We start from the raw sequence: 20,801 nt of genomic DNA, 5'->3' as shown, positions 1-20,801 counted from the left end.
GAAATAGTGGAAATTTTGCACGACGGGACGGGGGAAAGGGGAAAAGTAAGAAGAAAAATGTCCAAGCTTCTGTGGGATTTGAAAGGAGTTGAAATTTTCGTAGAGAGAGGAAACTCGATTGTTTTCTCGATAATTTTTGTTGTTTTTATTTCCAAACGATTCTCAAAAACTACGGCTCATAAATGTAATAATTTGAAAAAGATTGTGAAGAAAAAAATAAATAAGAGAAAAAAAGAAAGAGGAATACAATTTCTCCGTTCGAAGATTTCCAAATGAATCTCAAAAGATTTCCCAACTACGACTCATAAATGTAATAATTTAAAAAAGATTGGGAAACATTGACTCGAGGAGAAATAAACAAACAAGAGGAAAGAAAAGAAAGAGAAAAAACGATAGATAGACAGACAGACAAGAGATAAAGGACGAGAGAAGAAACGTGACGCAAGGAACTCAATTGTTTTCGATAATTTCATTTATTTTTATAGAAGAATTTCTCCGTTCGAAGATTTCCAAATGAATCTCAAAAGACTTCTCAACTACGACTCATAAATGTAATAATTTGAAAACGATTGGGAAACATTGAAGAAAAAAAGAAACCAGAGAAAAAAAGAAAGAGCAATATAATTTCTCACTTCGAAGATTTCCAAATGAATCTCGAAAGACTTCTCAACTACGACTCATAAATGTAATAATTTAAAATTAAAAAGATTGGGAAAACATTGAAGAAAAAAAGAGATAGCAATCTAATCTCAAAACGCTTGTCTACTATAAATGCAACAATTTGAAAAAGATTGGGAAACATTGAATCGAGGGGGAATAAACAAACAAGAGAGAGAGAGAAAGAAAGAGGAAAACGATAGATGGACAGACAGACAGACAAGAGATAAAGATCGCGCGGAATGGAAAAGAAAGGAGAGCGGAGGACGAAGTCGAGTTAATGAATACCGTCGTAATCGAATGATTGGGGGGGGGGGGGCTCGTTAACGAATCGAGCCGCGTTACCCCCCTATTTACCACAGTTTCGCGGTAACCGCTCGCCGCGATATTTCATCGATATGCCGACGATCGATATCCATCGTTCGCGATAATTATCGGTGGCCGGCCGTGTAACGTCGGGGCGATACTTTACGGCCGACTTGCGATCGCCGCGCGCAATTATAGAAGGCTGGTTAATGAATGAACGCAGAAATCAACGCGGCATCTGGTCCGTTTCATAACTCGTGCACTCGTAATTAATATAATCGGTGGCTGGAGATATAGGAATCGGCCACCTCTCGCGTGCGCCGGACAACAAACCCGTTGCAGCGAAAACGAAATGCGCGCTCGAAATACGAATTCCGTTTTACAACAATTTTATCGGTAGCCATCTGTACGAACTCTAATCGAAAGCAAGAATGTGGAAATTCCGCGGTAAGGCTAAAGGAACGAGCAGTATTTCTTTTTTGTTATTTTACAGATTTTTACAGAGTGTGCTGCGATAAAGCAATGCGAAATTGAATACATACAATACGAAAGTGTATGATGATATAATTGGAAGTAGATTTTAATTCGTAAAGCGATAATAGAAATTATAATATTGTGCATTTTAGAGCAAATGAGAGTTATATATAGAATTCTAATATCTGATGGATGGTTTATGCTTAACTCGCGTTAAATAACGCGTATCTTCCCTCTTTTTTCCTCTCTCCTTTTTATTCGCCGTTAATTATAAGGAAAAATTCGATTCCATTAAAGAAATTGATCAAGAGCTCGAGATCGATTTGACGGCGAATGTCGTTGAAACGAGGTTTATAAGATTTTCTGAATAATTTGATTTATTCCGCGATTGAACGGGAATTGAACGTTTTCGCCCGGCCGGTTTTCACGCTCCACGGATTAAACGGCGTTCATTAATCGCCATTTTTCCCGAGGTTTTCGCCTGCTAATCAGGCAAATGTTGGACGAGGATAGATGAAAAACAACCCGTTGTGTTGTAAAATAACCGATTATTACGATAAGACTGATTTTTCGTTTGACATTTCAATGAACGCTTCTTTCGATAATTTTCTTTTTCCCTTCTCTTCAACGATTCCCCGAAGAAGAAGTTCTTAACTTAATTCTCGGAATAGAAAATTAAATTAATAATTTCAATCCACAAATCTTTGAAAGAAGAGAGCGAAGTTTCAACTTCCCAAAAGTTCTGGAAAGTTTTTTTACTTAATAAAGGAGGATACATAAAAGAAGAAAAGAACCGACAATTTAAGCAAAAATTTGAAAGCCGTGCAATCGAGATAACCACTCGTGCAACCCTCGAGTAATCGGCGACGACGAAAGTGAGCGCGAGTTAAATTATCAACCTCTCGTCGAATCGGATCCCCCTGGTGTTCGCTTCTTTCTAAACGAGACTATCAAGCGGCGGTGTTTTATGCGCCGTTAAGCTTATTTATCCTCGTTTTCAATGAAATTCCAAATCGGACGAGTCACGTAGCGAAGGCTTGGCCGTGAGGGACGTAAACTTCGAATAGCGCCACTTAACGTCCCTTAATGCGTCCCTCATGGATCCTTGCCGCGTAAAATGCCCTCGAGGAAGGTAACAGATCACCGGGAGTAGCCTCTAAAGATGATGACAAGTATATCGCCAATATTCTAATTACGTCGTGCGCTTATGAATATTTTCTCGGGAAGGCGTTTCACGATGAATTGATTCCCATCCACAAAATAGATTCAAATTATTTTATACAGGTTTATTAATTTACATTGTTTATTAATTATAGCGAGAAATAATTATTATGTAATTAAACTTCCAAGCGATTTTAAAGTTAAAATTTGTCGAAATATTGGACGAGAATATCAATATCGAAGTTTGACGATTCGACATTGAACCTTGATCATTATTGGATTGTACTATTCCCTTAATTTTAAAATTTAAATTCTAATTCTTCTGCGATCGTAGGATAAAACGGATAAAAAAAAAGAAAAAATCATCGAAAAAATTCCACGAAGGTGTAATAAACGGTCGGCGACAATTTCGACAAAAACACGATGGAAATCTTTCGGTAAGTGATTCATCGGCGTCCCTAAAATAGACATGATGCGCCATTCTCATTGGCCAAGATTTCCGCTTTAAATCTTGCCAACTCGTGTTAATTGCCGCTCGTGAAAATCCTACCAGTAAAGTTTTATTTTTTCGCCTTGTTCCTTGTTGGAACGTCCGACGCGGTTTATTGGACCGTTCAACGAGCGATTTGTCCTCCTTTTATGGCGATGGCGATGGCGAACCATCGACTGATATTATATCGCGGAGGAAACTCGACGACTTTTGTAGCAACGATATCTCTCCAATTCTTCAACCCAACTCGAGAATAAGATTAAAGAGGGGAAAAAACTCTTTTGGTAATTTTTTTTTTTTTTAAATAAAAGCGTAAAAGCTTTTTATGGAGTCGCATTTAATTTTATCCAATAGTTTTAATGACGATTGATGAGATCATTAGTCGACGATTATGTAAAATAACTGTAAAGAGAAAAATTTTAAGAAAGGGAAAAAAAAAAGCCCAATTAATGAATACGAATTCTTTAAACTATTTCATTCCACGAAGACAACGAGAGAGAGAGAGAGAGAGACATTCTCTCGATATTACATAATAAAACTATGATGCTTAAGAAATGTTAAAACGATATTAATTCATTATGCTCGAACGTTCAAAGTCAGTCAAAGAATCATAAATTAAACCTCCAACAATTAAACTTCCTTCGATCGATCACGGACAATCGATCCACGTCTCCTTCGATCGAATGTATAAAATCCGATGTATAAAACGATTTTAAGCAAATGAGTGAAAATCACGTGTAAAAAAAAGAAAAAAGCAACACTTCGTTATGGGAACGAATGTATAAATCATCAGGATTTTTAAAGATCTTTAAAATAAAATAATTAACAATTGACCGTTTGGCAACAAATTGTTTATTACATTGCATGTATAGAGTTATAAAATTGTTATTATTTGTTGCGAAATAAGTGCTCGGCCATTATTAGCAAACCACGCGCACGATTAAATTCGACTCTCATAAATATGCATGCTACCAATCCCGAATGTTATTATCGAGGCGTATTTTTTCATAATTAGAAATTCAAATTGACACATGAAACGACGTACAAACGTGCGTGTTCGTTGTGTTGGAAGCACCGAGTAATGGAAATGAAAAACGGGTAAAGAAGGAGGGGAGAGATACGATGTCTCGTTTTTGCGCCTCTTTCCGATGGCATCGCTTTTGATGATAATAATAGGCGGTTAAGGGAGGGATAAGTCATATCAGAGTTTACGATACAGAAGGGAGGGAAGGCGCTGAATTAAAGTATCAAGTAGCGGTATCGATTGATATATCGATGCCCAAGGCTGTATCCTATTTTCCTTGATTGGAGAAAGATTATAGGTGGTATACTCTTTAAAAATTATCATTCTTTTCAGATTTTCATCTTTTCCTTCTTTCTAAGTACGATAATCTACCGTTGAAAAAATTTTCATACGCAGCGATTAATTATTAGGATTAATTCGTAATAAATTTGTTATCGCATGCATGATGGATAAATTGCAAGGAGGGAGAGAAAAAAAAAAAAGGAAAAATTAAAAATTTGTCTTCCAGCTCGAAACTTAATTTAAATTCATGTCTTTTGTATTTTTAAGATATTGCAAGATTATTCAAAGATAAAATAAAATTATCGAAGGGGCATTTATCAGAAATTTGAGAACGACAAGTTCGAACGAGGCGAGATTAATCTTGGCCGTTACACGAGTGACAAATTACCGATATAAGTAGAAGACAAGTCGAGACCGATCCATAACAACACACTCGTTCGTCTCCTATCCTCCTCCCAAACCCAATCCTCCAGAAAATGAAACCAAGAATTTTCAATCATTCTCAAATTTCTCCACTTCCAGCCTCGATGATCGAAGGCCGGAGGAAAAGAGGTCGATATTCGGTATTCCATTAAACCGGACTATCGCTTTTAAAATTTCAAAATTGACTCGCAATTATAAATAATGACAAACGCGAATAATAAATACATCCCTATATATATATATACATAACATTTTCAATCACACGTTGAACACATTGATTTGATTGAAAAGAAAAAAAGAAGAAAATCCCTATCGAAAATCTCAAATATCCCCACACCTCGACGAAACGTTCCTACTCCAATCAGAAGTTTTTTACGCGTTCCAGCGCGTAAATGGCGGCATCGTTCGCACTCAAAGAGACAGAGAAAGAGAGAGAAAGACAGGGCTCTGGTCGTAGGTGAAACGTTCCACTCTTCTGGTTCCATTCATACCGCGCGGCATCGGCGATAAGTAAAGGGTCGGGACACCCTCGGTGCAGTTGGTAGCGGTTTGAAACGAGACGGATGGATGTATATAGGTGGGGCAGAGGTTGCAGAAGGAGAGACAGAGAGAGAGAGAGAGAGAGAGAGAAGGAACGTAGCGAGGCTTGGAACAAGTGCAGGTCTCTCTCTCTCTCTCTCTCTCTCTCTCTCTCTCGGTTGCAGGCGGGCAGACAGGTTGTCCAGATTCCACGGAAGGTCGTTTGCTTTGCTTACCGCGGGTCGCGACAGACAGACTCGAACGCCGCCGCCACTTCGGCCATACTTTGCCAAGAGAGCGAGGAGAGACAGAGAGAGAGAGAGAGAGAGAGAGGTGACACGTGCACGCACACGCGTGAACGAGTGTTCACGCGCCGATACTTATTGGCTGCCTTTTGTGCGAACCTACGTGTATATATATGTATATATATATTGGTTGTCCAGAAATGGATATACTTGGTGCGGTTTCCATTTGAGAAAGCACGCGAATCGATTTGTTGGCGAGCGAGGATCGATGAAAATTCATATTTGAAGGAGCGAAATTCGCAAATTCGGTCCTCTTTTGAGTTTGGAAATAAAGATTTCCATCGAAAAAGGATATATATCGGTGCTTGGATATATCGTTCAAGCGAATAGAGAATAATTTTGAATTAGAAAGGCGAGGAGAATTTTTATCTCGCCTTTACAGAATGGAATAGAATATTCAGAAATCAACTTCTGAAACACGCAATCACCATCCACGCCCCCGCTCCACACCCCACCACCTCCTCCATCATCCTGATTTTCCTCAACGCCAAATGTCCATCCCCTGCACAAAGAAAGAAGTCAGACCTCAAACGTTACCTACGTTTCCATCCCCAAAACGGGTGAGGAACAAGGGGGAGGGAGGTCACGGGTCTCGGGCGGGAAGAAAAGGAAGAGGAGGAGAAAGGAGAAGAGATGGGAACCGCGGTATTTCATTCTGCTGCTCATCGAGAGGGCACAATCGAGGGAAAGAGGGGGGAGGAGATGTCCAGACGAATCCACGGTCGGGTTTCTCTCTTTTTACGCGTTCGCATTTTGAACGACAGCCACGAAGGGAGCACAATCGGCCGGAATTAGCGAGCCTTGTGCTGTCTCGCTCGATTGTTCGTCGCGCGGCCAACGTGGACGCGTTGGCAAACGCGTATCGCGTCTTATCCCCGCGAGCAGCTGTTTTTCTTACGTCACACACCGGTGTCAGAGCACCGACTCTTTGATTTACGACCACCGCCCCTTCATCCTCCCTAGTTTTCGTTCCCTCTCCAACACGATTCCCTCCTCCCGCTTTTTATCGTTCCGCTCTCAACGATCGCGATGCAGCCGAGAAAAAAGGGCGTGGAACGGTTTTTGCTAAAAATTGCGACGATTATTTTTGGTCGGCCGGGTTGAACGACTTTTCGAAGCATTTCCGTTTAATTTCATATCCGACGAATTAAGAATGGTTAAGAAAATTTGAATGAAATTTGTATCCTTTGAAGAAAATCAATCGTAAAGCTCTTTACACGTATATATATCACGCATAAAATGAAAATTCGATTTACATTTTTAAACATAATAATTCCTATCGATAATAAGACGAACGAATATCGCTTAATCGACGCATCCCGATTCGAGAATAATCTCCAACAGAACAGCGTCGTCGATGATTCGCACGAGTCCAGAGCCTCGACTTCCTCTCGCAATCTTAATTACACGTTTTAGAATTGTCAAGAGCAATAAAACGGAACGAATTTAACGCCGTCCCATTAACAGCAGGCTCACGGCTGAGAGGGTTAACATATTTCAAACGCGTGCTTCCTGGACGGACGACAAAATAACTCATAAGTGAGGGGTTATCGAGGCGTAATCGGGGATCCGAGTCGTACGTCCACGGATGTATAATCCAACGTGATCGGAGTGAAACTGGAGCCCGTGGTCCCCGTCGCATCGATCAACACGTCGATTTGCATGTTCAACGACACGGATAACGTCGCGCCAGACCAGAGAAATCGAGACAAACTATCGCGATTTTGATTTAGAACAGAGTTGCAAAAGTCGTCCGCGTCGCTTTCCACTGATTAAACGAGGGGGGGAAAAAAGAGGTTATTAAATCACGAGTCCAGTATAGCGAGCCAGACATCGCGGTAATACGAACGTGTAATTTAAGTAACAGTGAATGGAAACGATCGCAAGAGACACGACGAGGAATGGACGTCGAAACGGATAAATGGTAATTCGGAACGTCGTGGTAAAAGGATTGGAAACCGTGGGACAAGAAATGCGTCGTGGAAAGCCTCCTTCGATTGGACACATTTAATTAGCGTAGAAAGATTTTAAACCGCCTCTCCTACGATTTCCAGAAATGTACTTCGAATTCGGCTCTCGTGCAGAGAGAAGAAATCGAAGCGGTAAAATTTGTCATCAGAGATGCAAACAATTCGTCCGACTGATTCAACCGACACGGTATCAAATCCATTTTCTCTCTCGATTAACCCAACTTACCAACGGGAGGGGATCGAGCCAGAAGATCGAAAGAAGAAGAAGAAGAAGAAGAAGCCTCTTGCTCCTTGTAAATATTTCTCGCAATTTGCATTAACGGCGATCTTGTTGGCGTGCGCGCTTATAAAATAAACGCGGCCGGCATTTCCCTTCCTGATTTACACACTCGTGGTTACTCTATGGATAAGACGCGTCGCATACCCCTTTTACACCGCTCCTTGTCCACAAGTTGTTCCGTCGATGAGTATTGGTATTTCGAGAGTTATGTCGCCGCGATACGATAACGTGTCGTGCTCGTGCTCCTTTTGCCGAGATGGGATGGGGGATCTAGGTAGCGGCTCGTGTTCCTTGCAGTTTCCTTTCTTTTCTTTTCTTTCCTTTTTCGCGTTAATCGGCATCGGCCGGGATGTTGGACGAGCGCGTTTGTTGGAAAATTGAAGAAAAGAGAAGAGTCGAAGTTCTTGTTCGGATAATTTGTTTTGGAGAACAGGACATCGTACACGTTTGGCAAATGTATTTTTGATATCCGAAATATATGGATTTTGTTTCCAACGAAGCTTCATTAAGAGGTAAAAGGTATTCTTTCTTTGAAGATAAAAAATAATACTGCATATTTTTCACCTCTTTGACGATCAATTCTTCAACGATTAATAAATCCTCGACGAACGATTGAACGAACGAAAAATTCGCAAAAAGCACGAGTATCGATCGATCGATCGATCGATCGATTTCGCGAAAAGGACACGCGTTCTTAAATGACGACGCATTCCTGTGGAAGATAGGAGAAAAGGAAGCTGACCCACGAGTTAAGCCCGTGCTGTGCTTTCAATGAGAATCGGCGCTTGGTGGACGAGGACCGAGCAGGAAAACCGGGAAAGAGACAGAAAAGGAGAAAGAGGTGGGAGAGAGAGAGAGAGACGGACGTATGGAAACGCGCCGTAAGAAGAGGGGCACCGAGAGATCTCGTGTAAAGGAGAGCAAAACGAAGAGGGAGAGAGTACGTACAAAACTGGTGGAAGAAGGACGGTCTTATCCGAGGGTCGAAAAGGATTGGACGAAGATGCGAGAACGAGGGAGAGAGCAAGAGTAGCGTGGTCTCGTTGGTACACGAGCGTGTTACACGTCGTCTCGAGGGAAAGAGACAACGGGAGAGAAGAAGTGAAAGAGACAGTGGGAGGGAGAAAAAGAGAGTAGAGCGGAGACAGGGCGTGGTCCAGCCTTGCTCTTACTTATAATTATATTTATTCGCGCAACGTACGCGGGTATAACGATTGATATACGATCGCGTCGAGGTCTCGCCATGACCGCGACGTGGCCGCGTTCGTTCGAAGACGTGGATCGAAAGAAGAAAAAAAAAAAGAAAGGAGAGGGGGAGAGAGAGAGAGAGAGAGAGAGAGAGACTAGAGAGGGCCTACCATTTTGGCGGTTTAAGTTTCACGAGGATGGAGAACTTTTGCGGATCGTCGAGATTTTTTTTAAAGATAACGCAGATTTTTTTTTTTTTTTTCCTTTTTTAAGTATCCATCACAGTCTCCACTTTTAACGACGTCGTTAAAATTTTGAGAAGAAACTCAAGTAGTAACTAAGCTGTTTCCACGCAAAAAAAAAAAAAAAAAAAAAAACGATGGCCTTCGTCGTGCCTAAACGTTCCGTGTTGAAAAAAAATCCGATGTATCGTTGAAACGCGATGATTAAAAAAAAAAAAAAAAAAATTTAACCATAAATAATCGTGAAACGCGAGTCTCGAGGAGAGTTTTAGAAGAGTTCCTCGAGGTGTCGCGAGCGTGCGATGGCGCGTCGCTCGGTTCGCCATAGTTGTCACGTTGGAATTTAATGGAGGCGGCGAAACGCGGTCCCCGGGGACCGACCCAGTCGTCGAACCCTCTAGAAAAACACCAAACGCTTGGAAAGGGAGGCGGCGCGCGAGGCGATGCTCACGGATGCTCGTAAAAATCACTGGACACTGTTACCGGCCAGATAACGACCGCCTTGACCTTTCCGTGGATTTTTTGATTTATCGTCAGCCACGCGGCTTAACGCGGGGAGGCCGATCGAAGGATACCGCCTTCGGCCATCTCGATATCTCCATCCGTTTTCTCCACACTTTGAAAACCATTAATTATAATGCTGACTATTATATACACTTGTATGTAAGAAAAACGCGCCTTTTCAATCGATCCGTGAAAAGAACAAAAATCGTCGCTTTCTCGCGAGCGCAAACTTCTGTCCCTCGAACTTCGTTCTTCAATTAATTCCTTTTACTTCAAGCGAGAGAATGAGAGAAGAGAAACAATACTTCTCTCCAATTTAACGCGCGAAAATCGAGCCTCAGCCTGGTCCATCGCTGTACATCGCACGAACTGCCCAACGACAAACTCCAATTAAAGCTTTCTAGCGTGGAAATCTCGCCAACCACGTTTTTCCAACCTCTCTCTCTCTTCTTATCTCTCCCTTATTAACGAAATTAATACTGCAATTTACCACGGCACTGCTACCTCGCGTCTCGTATCGAGCACGCGCGTGTACGCGATAACGACCGTTTTAGCTCGTTTTCGAACTTTCTCTGGAACGAAGCGAGGCGAGGAGGAGTCGAGCGTCGTCGTCTCGATATGCAAATCGGGAGCTGGAAACTTTCTTGCGCGGATCCATTTCGCGCAAGCGTCTACTTACGCGAGGAAGGAATTTCGTGTTTTTCTTCGATTAGACCGTAAATCAATCGGCCGATAATGGCGGCCAGTGGCGGAGGGGGGATTTTTAAACGACACGCGGTGGAGAGAGAGAGAGAGATACGCGACAGTGACGCTTATCGATCGAACGGGAGCGGACAGGTAACACGGTTTTGCTCGTTCGAGCGTAAATTCGTCGTTTCGCGCCACGCACATCCGCTGTGGAAAAAAACGATGATCGTTTACAATTTTCTTCTTCTTCTTCTTCTTCTTCTTCTTCTTCCAGATTCGTTTTCACCGAATAAATCTAGCTCTAGAATACGAAAGAACGTAATACTAAAATTTAAAATCTATCCGTGTATCTATTCCATGCAAATTATTCGCGTCAGGAGTGTTCACACAGTACTACTCCTCCCTGACCAATTCGAAGCTAGATCATCTCGTCCAGATTCTCCCTTCTCCATCTCCTCGAGGCAATCCATAAACTGCTCGAAACTTTCCAATTTAGATTCGACATTGCAATAGGTCGCAATGTATCGATCGGCTAGTCCTAGACGATTTCTACGTAGGCCCGACGTGGGGGGAGGGGAGAAAAAAAAAAAAACCTCAAGAATTCCGCTCTCCCCGTGTTGCACGAGGGAACGATTCTCGGACGAGAATCGCCGATAGGCCGCTCTGCTTTTCAACGAACTCGTTTTTCTCCGGCTACCGGCGGCCAACCATGGTGGAGCATGGCCAAGGCGTGTCGCGTTGGCCAGGCATACATACCTTCCTCTCGAGAAAGGAAGACAGAAGGGCCCGGGGAGAAAGTGGACGAAGAAAGACGAGAAGCGGTGGTCAAAGAAGAGGAGGAGGAGGAGGAGAAAGAAGAAGAAGAAGAAGAAGAAGAAGGGGTCTCCGTGGCGGGCAACGTTCCAGGTGGCACTCATATACAAATTATGGTAATCGATTCCCTCTTCCTTTGCCCGAGAGAGAGAGAGAGAGAGAGAGAGGAAACGCGTCCCTTTCGACCCCCATTCTCGCCCATTCCAATTGCTCGTGACGCCAACAGATCCATCTTTTTGTTATTTTGATCCGACCTCGGGGAAAGTGCGAACGCTTTTGTGAAATGGATCACAATCGGATCCCTCCTCTTAGATGCGAGATCCTTCGCAGGGAAGCGAGAATTCGTAAGAAATAATATTTCATATTTTTACGTACGAATCGCACGTAATATCGTCCATATCTTTGTATACAAGTAAGAAGAGAATTTAAAAATCCAACGAACAAGACATTTATAAAATGAAATTTCTCGTTAAAAATGCGACGGATCTGTATATATATGATCCATCTCTTGCTATCGGCAAGTAAACATCGGCAAATGCGATAAATATTCAAAGAGGATTTCACGTTTGAATTCGTGACTCGGAGCGGGCGATCTTTGATATTTTAATCCGTCGCTCCCTCGAGTTCTGGAACCCGTGGCGCGTTTCTTGAACGCGATACGACATTTGGACGTGGCGCGCTGTCTTATTTTCTCGCCACGGGATCTCGTATCAGACGCGCGTTTAAGACGTTTGATGCGGATAACCGGCACGACATCGCACAATGTAATGCCGGATCGTCGGATCGAAAGATGGATTCGAAATTCGATCTCGATGAATTTGTGGCGCAACGATGCTTAATATGTGATATATCCGTTTGTGACTTGTAATTTGTTTTTTTTTTACTCTGCCGCGAAAAACCGTGGTATTTTCAATTTGCAATTGTGGAAAAGAGGACGAATCAAAATGTTGGTAAAGATTGCGTGATAATTTTTGTGCGATTTCTTCAATTTGTAATTTTATATTATATGTAACATCGTGTAATTGTATTTTCCAAATACAACGTTATTTGTAAAGATAATAAGTAAAATTTCAATCGGTGTTTTTAACACTTTGCCAATTCTTTCTGATAAGTAAAGAAAAAATGACGAATATAATATTTACAAAGCTTCTACAAAATCGCTCTACTCTCCGATTTATATTGCGTTGGTGGTGCGATTCTCCAATGTAAAGTGTCGAACGATTTAAATTTCCCGCGCGAAACGGTTGCGTGTATTTCGAATAAAGATCGAAGATATCGAAGGTCGGTTTATCTCCTTGCCTTGATATTCATGGAACAATGTACTTATTTGTCCCGGCTTAATTCACCAGTTTGCTCGCACGAGTTCGAATTCACTGTGTGCGAAGCCTCATGAATATTTATCACCGTGAAGTTGAATCGGGACGAGTAAACCGTGGATACCGATTAGAAATCGGAGGATTTTTGGTCGCTCCTCATGTTCCACGAGGAGAGGCGTGAATAAGAAAATGCAAGTCGAGCGTGTCCCTCGACATTTTAATTTCTCTTTGATCAATTTTCGTTTAAAACGAGGAACCGAAATTTGCATAATTCGATAAGCAAAACGGGATGGACGGTTGAGTTTGAGGCGTGCGAGATTAAAGGCGTTCGATTAAAGCGCGAGGAGAGACGGAAAATTATATTTTGTAATTTTTGTTACGCGCGTGTGATTATTTCAACTGGATAATTAGGTGGTAAGACGTCGGTTTTAACAGGTTACGCGGCTGCCAACTTCTCTCGTCGTTGGGAAGAGGAATCACTATTATTTCGTGTTTGTTATCGTGATCATGTCATTACGGACGGAGCAAAAAAAAAGGAGAGAAAAATTAACATAATATTTATTTATGCGCGTGAGAACACCCTTTCCGATTATAATAATATAATCGCTTGAATTTCGCGCTGAAAATTGAAGCAACTCTTTTCAACTGATCGTTTTTAACATATATATATATATATAACTTCTAATCAATTAAAATCGATTGAAATTAAATCGATCGAACTGGTATGGCGTGTTTGTCATTTAACATCTTAAAAGTATAAATTAAAATAAAGGAACATTCCATTTTATCATATTAAATTTTTCTCTATCCAGCAATAAAATTTTGGTTTAATTGTCGTAAAAAAAACGAATATACATTTCATACCAATTTTATCTCCGCTTGTTCAATCTGCTCGGGTTTTTAAAAATATAAAGTTAATCGAACAAAAAATCGATATTCTACCGATAAATAACATCCTTGACATCCTGTTCTACGACAACTCAATTTATCAATCAAAGATCGGGTTTAAATATCCCGCCATTTTATCTCTCTTTCTACCTTCTATGTGATGGAATCAGGATGTGAAACAGATAGGAAAGTTTTCACCTGAGACCGCTCACTTCTCGTGTTATGAGAGCCGATATCGATGTGTAAGAGAGAGAAAGAGAGAGAGAGAGAGAGAAATCGAGGGAAAAAATCGCACGTGCCTCGATCGGTCCGCCAGGTTTATCGCGTGAAATTACGCGTCGCACGTGCGCTCGAATGGCCAATAGTGAAAAGGTCGCGTCGAGTCGGCGATGACTAAGAAATGGGGAAAAAGTCTCGAGCGCGGATGATTTCGAAAGGTTTTGCATCCGAGTGATAAAAATCGTTGATATACTGGCCAGGAGACCTTTGGAAAACCGTGTGTAACGTATGCCTGGATCGTGATATCGATTAAAATACCATTTCATTATCGATAAACGATTGGATTTAATTGATCTTCGATAATTTTTTTCAATCATTTGACCAGCGAATCCTGTTGCTTTATTAGATTGCATATTGATTATTAATTTCACGAATCCGTATTACATTCATGGTGGGCTGGTTTTAATTTAGAATCGAAGATACGAAAAAGGATCACTTGAAATATCGTTTCAGGAAAATATTCTTAATTAATGGATTAAAGTAATTTATAATTGGGCGCGAGAAAGAGAGAGAGAGTTGTTTTCGAACGTTCTCAAGGATATTATACTTTCATTTATTATATATTTATCCGATATATTTGGACCTAACAATTTTATTATACCTTACCAGTCAACGAACAATTCTATTTTATTCGATGAAATATTGACACGTCTTATATTATCACAATGATCATTTGCATCACGTCGATACGAAAAATAAATTAATTTGCCGAAAAAACATATCGAACAATCCAATATTTCTCGACCATTAATACGTCTCGATAATTCCTTCGAAGCTGTCATAAATTAAATTATTCTTGGCAAACGAAAAATCGCGCAAAACAAATGTTCCCCAGCACGCGATTGCAAATCATCAGATCGATTATCACGGTGCGTGCAACCGAACGACAAACAAGGGGTTTCGTGCCGGCCAATGGTAGACGGTATCGTACTGTAATCTGTTCCACGTTGTCAATATTTAACAGAGGTCCGCAGATTTATCTGCGCAGGCTGCCACGCTCACTACACTTCACAATCGTACAAAACGACGCGATCGTTTCTTATTCGTTCTTTTCTCCGTTTTTTTTTTTATTTTTCATCTCTCTCCTTTTTGTTTTTTTTTTCTTTTATTTCTGAAACTATATTTTTCTCGCAATGGAGAACCGTGCTAAAAGGATACCGACGCAAATGGATAAGGACGAGCGTACCGATTATCAGATGACGAGAGGACAAAAAATGCACGTGATGTAATGCAATTGGTAAGCAGATTGTATTGAACGTATATAAAGCGCATATAGATTGATACGGCGATAACGCGAATGTTGGTAGCGAGGAGAAGGTCATTAAAGAAACAAATAGCGAAGGGTGTGCTTGGAATGAAGGAAGAGGCGTGTAAAATGGGCCGGGACAGGTAAATCGTACAAAGAAAATAGATAACATACCTCGAGAGATGTTTGAGTAACCTTTCCATTTCTTCTTTTCTCTTTTTGTATGATCAATTGCTGGATCGTAGCGCCAAATGTTATCGGGACCTTTCATTGCTTAACAAAATTCCTCGGTTGATTCTCCTTTTCGACTCGGAATCGTGAAAAATGTGAGAAAGAACGAACGTAGAACAACTTAACCTGAAAAGGAGAAACGAATTAGCAAATCGACAATTGAAAAAATTGAAATAATAAAAATTAGAATAAACCACAGAATTGTTACCTACAGATGCAAAACGGTTTCTGGATCGGTTAAAAATACACATTTCTAATCTGCTGTCCACTAATTTCAACAAAAACGAAACAATTATCCTCTCTTAATAATCGTCTTTAACGTTGGATCCCCGAGGTGAAGTAAAGTCGTGCACGCGCAAGCGCGAGACACGAGAACCGCGCATGCGTAGTTGGTCATCGCGCGGGAACGTTTAATTGGACGCAGAAACGAGCGCACAGAACGTTCGCCCCAACGTCGTCAGGACAATGATCGTTTTCCCCTGAGGACATTCTGCGTTTAATGTTCGGCACGATCCATAGCCGTTCATGGATCGTAAGCGAGCCGCAATAATCGTCGCCATTCCGCGAACAGATTCGCCTTAATGACACTGTGATCTGCTGGCATGCGATAATTAAGCCAACGCGTTCATCTCTTCGCTTCTCCTTCCCGATACAATGAAATAATCGTTCTATCGTTCGTTCGCTACGGATATAAATGTGAATCAATTATATGGTGAAACGTGGAAGGGAAGAACGATTCGTTCCTTATGTTATTAAATAAAATTTAAAGTTTCAATATTATCCTTCTTTCACGAACGAAAATGACACATACCGATAATATGCGTGGAACGTTTTACGTGCGTTAAAAACTTCATAAAAGAAATTATCCATTTTTCCATTCACGTACCGCGACAATAATCAACGCCTATAAAATCAATCCATCGATTACGACGAAATAATAAAATTGCCCCCAAAAACCGACAAGTCCGATCCATTATAATCGACATTCGTATCGAGACAACCTAAATTTTTCACCCGAAACGAAAATCGATAACATTCCAACATTGCCAACGAACCGTTCAGCTTCCGCGCCGTGGAAAACGCGCTGACGTCAATTTAATAACCACCGTCTAAAAACTCGATCTCTCGATGTCGTGCGCCAGATTTATGGCCACGATCGATAAATTAGCAGTTGCGCCAATTTCGATCGCCTGAATATCTCTAATTTTTTCGTTACGGTCCTAAATCACGCGGGGTAGCGAGGTACATTGAATAATTCGATATCATCGTCGATACGTGGGTGAAATTTATCTCGCGCTGCTGTTCGCTGGCCACCGCTTACACATATACCGCGTGTATATATATATATAAAAGCACGAAACTTCGAGCTATCGCCGATAAAACGGTAACGGTGAAGTAGGTGGAACGCAATTACGCAATATTTATATGGCATCGTTCTTGGATACTACTGGTAGAAGCGGCACGAAGTAATTTCGTGTTTTACTATTAATTCCAATTGGCCCCTTTCTCTCTCTCTCTCTCTCTCTCTCTCTCTCTCTCTCTCTCTCTCTCTCTCTGTAGAACCGATAACCAGGAGGACCAGTTTGCCTGCGGGTGAAAACACGTTAATTCAACGATAAAACTGGCGAACACCCAGTTGCGGACAGTGTAATAAATCCGACGATTTGCCCGGATAACGATTATTAATGAGCGCGACTAATTGTAAACGGATCGAACTCGATTCGACGTGTTCCATGGACCGGCTATCGTGGAAAATGAGATTTTACTTCGGTGAACTTGTCGCCGTGTTGAATGAGTTACGAGCGTGGTGAGTATGTGGACAATTTTATCAAAGAGGTAGATACGTGCTCGAGACGAGATTACGAGCGCGTATCTCCACGTGATTCGATTTGGTGTGACTACCGTGGTCTGGATCTGGATAAATTGGGAGAGGTCAGCGGCCTGTCATTACGTTTCGTTGTGTACAATATTATGTCAATGTGTATTGGATAATTGTCTCGATAAATTCATCCAAACGATTAAAATTAGACGTTTAACTTTCTACGCAAGGGTCTAAGAGGTTGATAATTGAATTGAAATCTATTATTCTAGAATGGTTAATCCGTAGATTTGTGAAAGTTAAATCTATAATACAGATACAGGATTGAATTCGAATCCTGGAAAATGTGATTCATTTTTAAAAAAAAACGTAATATTTTTCTAGTAGAATCGCTTCGAAATTAAAAATTATATGTATATAAATACCACGTATCTCGTTTCTCTCACATCGAAACAAAAATATCGTTTGAAATATCGTTGAGATTAGCCAAATTGCTCGAATTTATGGAATATTTGAACCAAAAACTGGTATTTCAATTACTTAATTGACTCGTAACGTTCTCTTCAATTTCTCTCTCGTTATTAATTCAACAAATTGAAATTTCCATAACGTTACTTCCAATTCCTTCGTTATTGACAATCTAAATCAGACCAATTTTATTCCTACGACGAATCTCCCTCTCCATCTTCTTAACAAAATATCAGATTGTTATCTTTTATTATCCGCCCATCCATCCATCCATACATCCGCTCCAAGTTGAATCGCACCGATTCGACTAACTAGCTCGGCTACGAATACCATTCTCCCGATCGAAAACCAGATTTAAATCGCCACGGAAGGTAAAGGAAAGCGTGGATCCGAAGCATAGGAGATCGCCATAGGAGGATGTTTAAAATAAATTCACACCTCCTTCACCGCCGCCCATTCCACGAATGCCTCTCTCCACCCTGAAAAAGGGTAATCGCCGCCAGTTATAGACTGGTTCCTGCCGCCAATGTCCCCTCACGGAGAAACGTGATCGTCGATGAGTATCAGAGACCGTTTCGAAGCGGGCAGATTTGTTTCAATGCCCGTCGTCGATGACCGTCCCCCATTAAAAAATCTCTCCTCGATCCCACCCTCCACCCCTCTTCCCACGCTCTCCCTCCCTCTCGGAGACAACGATTAAACGAGAAAATAGTAGGGAGCCAGAATAGCCCTCGCCTCGATTAAGCTGGAACAGCCTCGTTTCACTCCCCTTACGCCCGATCTCATATCGCTTCGTGAAGGATCAATTAATAAACAACCGGTTGATTATGGGGGAATCGAGTCGCGTGGGTGGATCGCCTCGACGTTTCGAGCGGTCGTCGACACGCAGAAACGTGGATCCACCATGGATCCTCGGATTAAATCGAGCGGCTCGATCGCTGTTCCAACCCAAGGGGGATAGAAACTTCCCTCCTCTCCTCGTTTTCCTCGATCGCGGCGAGAATTATCCGCGATACGGCGGCTAGATACGCGAGATTTGCACGCGAGTTTCACGGCGAGCTTGCAATTACTGGTTCGATTATCGTTTCGCCCGTGAATGCGAAACGACGCGCAGCTGTATCATCGTCCCTCCCGTAACGACGATCGGATGTAATGCCAGAAGTAATTATGGCGTTACACGCGTTTCAACGTTGATAAGTTGTTGCGAGGAGTATAGGTAGGTAGGTAGATATAATCGAATCCAGCGTGGATGGAGAGATGGAGGAACGATTATTAAAAATTTGTGCGAACCGAAAATCTTTTCTATATATCTTTTCTTTCTCGTTTTCAACGTTTTCATCGTTGGGATACGAAGTGAGGCAAGTTGCAAAAATTTCGATTCGTTTCTAGACGTTGCTCGCGCGTTAATTAGTAAAATGAAACATTTAAAGTGTTTACACACGCACTGATTTCAATCTGCTTGATTTAATTGAAACTCTGCCAATAAGTTATCTCCTCCTTTCCTTACTTTTTTACGTAATCGGTAGTATAAGATTCAAAACAACTCGCTTCGTCCGATCTCTCTGTTTACAGTTAGCCAAGAATTCCGGGAATCGATAAATAAGGGCAGCAGAAGTGGCGTAAATAAGCGTTATAAAAGAGGGGAGGGGGGGAGCTTATCGTTATTCCCGTCGACTACCGGTCGATTTTTACCCCGATTTTTCGCCCCCTTCCCTCTCCTTTCCCTCTTGCATCTCCAACTCGCTCCCGTGTTCAACCACCGTGGTACGCGTAACAGATAATTTCAGCATAATTTCGCGGGGAACGGACACGAAGAGCGTGCGTTTCAACGAGTGTGAGCGTGGAAAAATCGATCGATTTATCTCGATTCGTTTCGAAAGAAACGAAAAAAAAAAAAAAAATGCCGTCGTTCTGCTTTTGATTCGAAATACCGGTAGCGAGAGCGGCGAAACATCGAAATTTCTACGTGTCGGATCCACGACGAGTGCTTCGTATAAATTTAGACGGAAAAAAAGTTCTCCTTAAAACTTCTTCCGAGCCGTTTCGTTTTCCTGTATCGATAGCTGATAGCTCGAAAGTGCGGCCCGCTTTTCACGTCAATTTCTACGAGGCATTCGAACGGAAAACGACACACGCGATCGAGAAAAAATTGCGCAACATTGCGCGTTATCCGATTGATCCGTCGAAATTTCACCAACTGCAACTCGCTTGCATAACAACTTGGTTGCAATTAGTAAACACGCCGCGGTTACCCGTCGGATGGTGTGTCGGATTTTTCCCCACCCTTCCCTCTCGCTTTCTTCCTTTTTCTTCTTCCTTTTTTTTTTTTTTTTTTTTTTACGCTTATCCCTTTTCTCCAATGTTCACGGCTCGTTTCCTTTCCAATGTATTTATATATATATATATATATCGTCGGTGAAATTAAATCGAACGCATGATAAATATGCACGATACGAGTTATTTAATGCTTTCCGGATTTTCAAGAGGGGAAAATTGAACGGTCTCGAAGAGTTTCTGCTACTGGTTTTACGAGACATTTTAATTTGGGCGGAGGGAAGGTATTTTGGATACGCGTGATATAGTAAACACGATAATTAGTAGGAATTATAAAACGATATTGCGGATGTAATTTAAATAGAAGTTTAATTTGGAAGATTGGAATTTTGGAAGAAGTTTGTAATATATGTATATATGTTAAAATATATCCTTCTATTTATATATTCGTTTGTATTTCTATATATATATATAACTCAAACTTCTTTCTCTCTCTCTCTCTCCCTCCTAACTCGTCCTAACTAAGATTCCAGTCGAAACTTCCATTTTATTATCTTAATCTGTTCCGAAAAGGAGAGCAAAGAGACAGGCCGACCAAGTGGGCCATTTAAATTCGGCCCACGTCTCAAACGAAACTTCCCTCTTTTTCTCTCTCTCTCCGTTCTCCCGGAACTCGAGTCACGAAAGAAGTGGTAAAAAGGGGTGCGATGAAAATCTGCCTCCGTCTTTGACCCAAGTTTCATCGATCCATTCCAAGTTGATCGCGACGATTATCGAAGATTAACGAGCGAAAGAAAATTATTTATTAACCCTTCCCTTCCTCCCAACCATTTGCCAATTTGAAGAAAAGAAAATTCTTCGTTCCACCGATTCAAACTTTACAGTCGTTACACTTTAAATAATCGATATAAATATATATATTGAAGAAGGAGAAGAAGATTATTCGTCGTTCCAA

The 20,801-nt window shown here is 41.4% G+C and overlaps 1 protein-coding gene across 5 annotated transcripts in view; it reads left to right on the top strand.

Moving 5' to 3' along the window:
* grh (grainy head) overlaps window positions 1-20,801 on the top strand; it is a 128,535-nt gene that overhangs the window by 31,872 nt on the left and 75,862 nt on the right. The window lies entirely within an intron of this gene.

The sequence above is a fragment of the Apis florea genome, unplaced genomic scaffold (assembly GCF_048593485.1).
Source record: "Apis florea isolate Af1SG1 unplaced genomic scaffold, ASM4859348v1 contig_2350_pilon, whole genome shotgun sequence".
Taxonomy (NCBI): Eukaryota; Metazoa; Arthropoda; class Insecta; order Hymenoptera; family Apidae; genus Apis; species Apis florea.
Note: the sequence above shows the minus strand (reverse complement) of the source record. Positions and strands in the feature narration are given on the sequence as shown.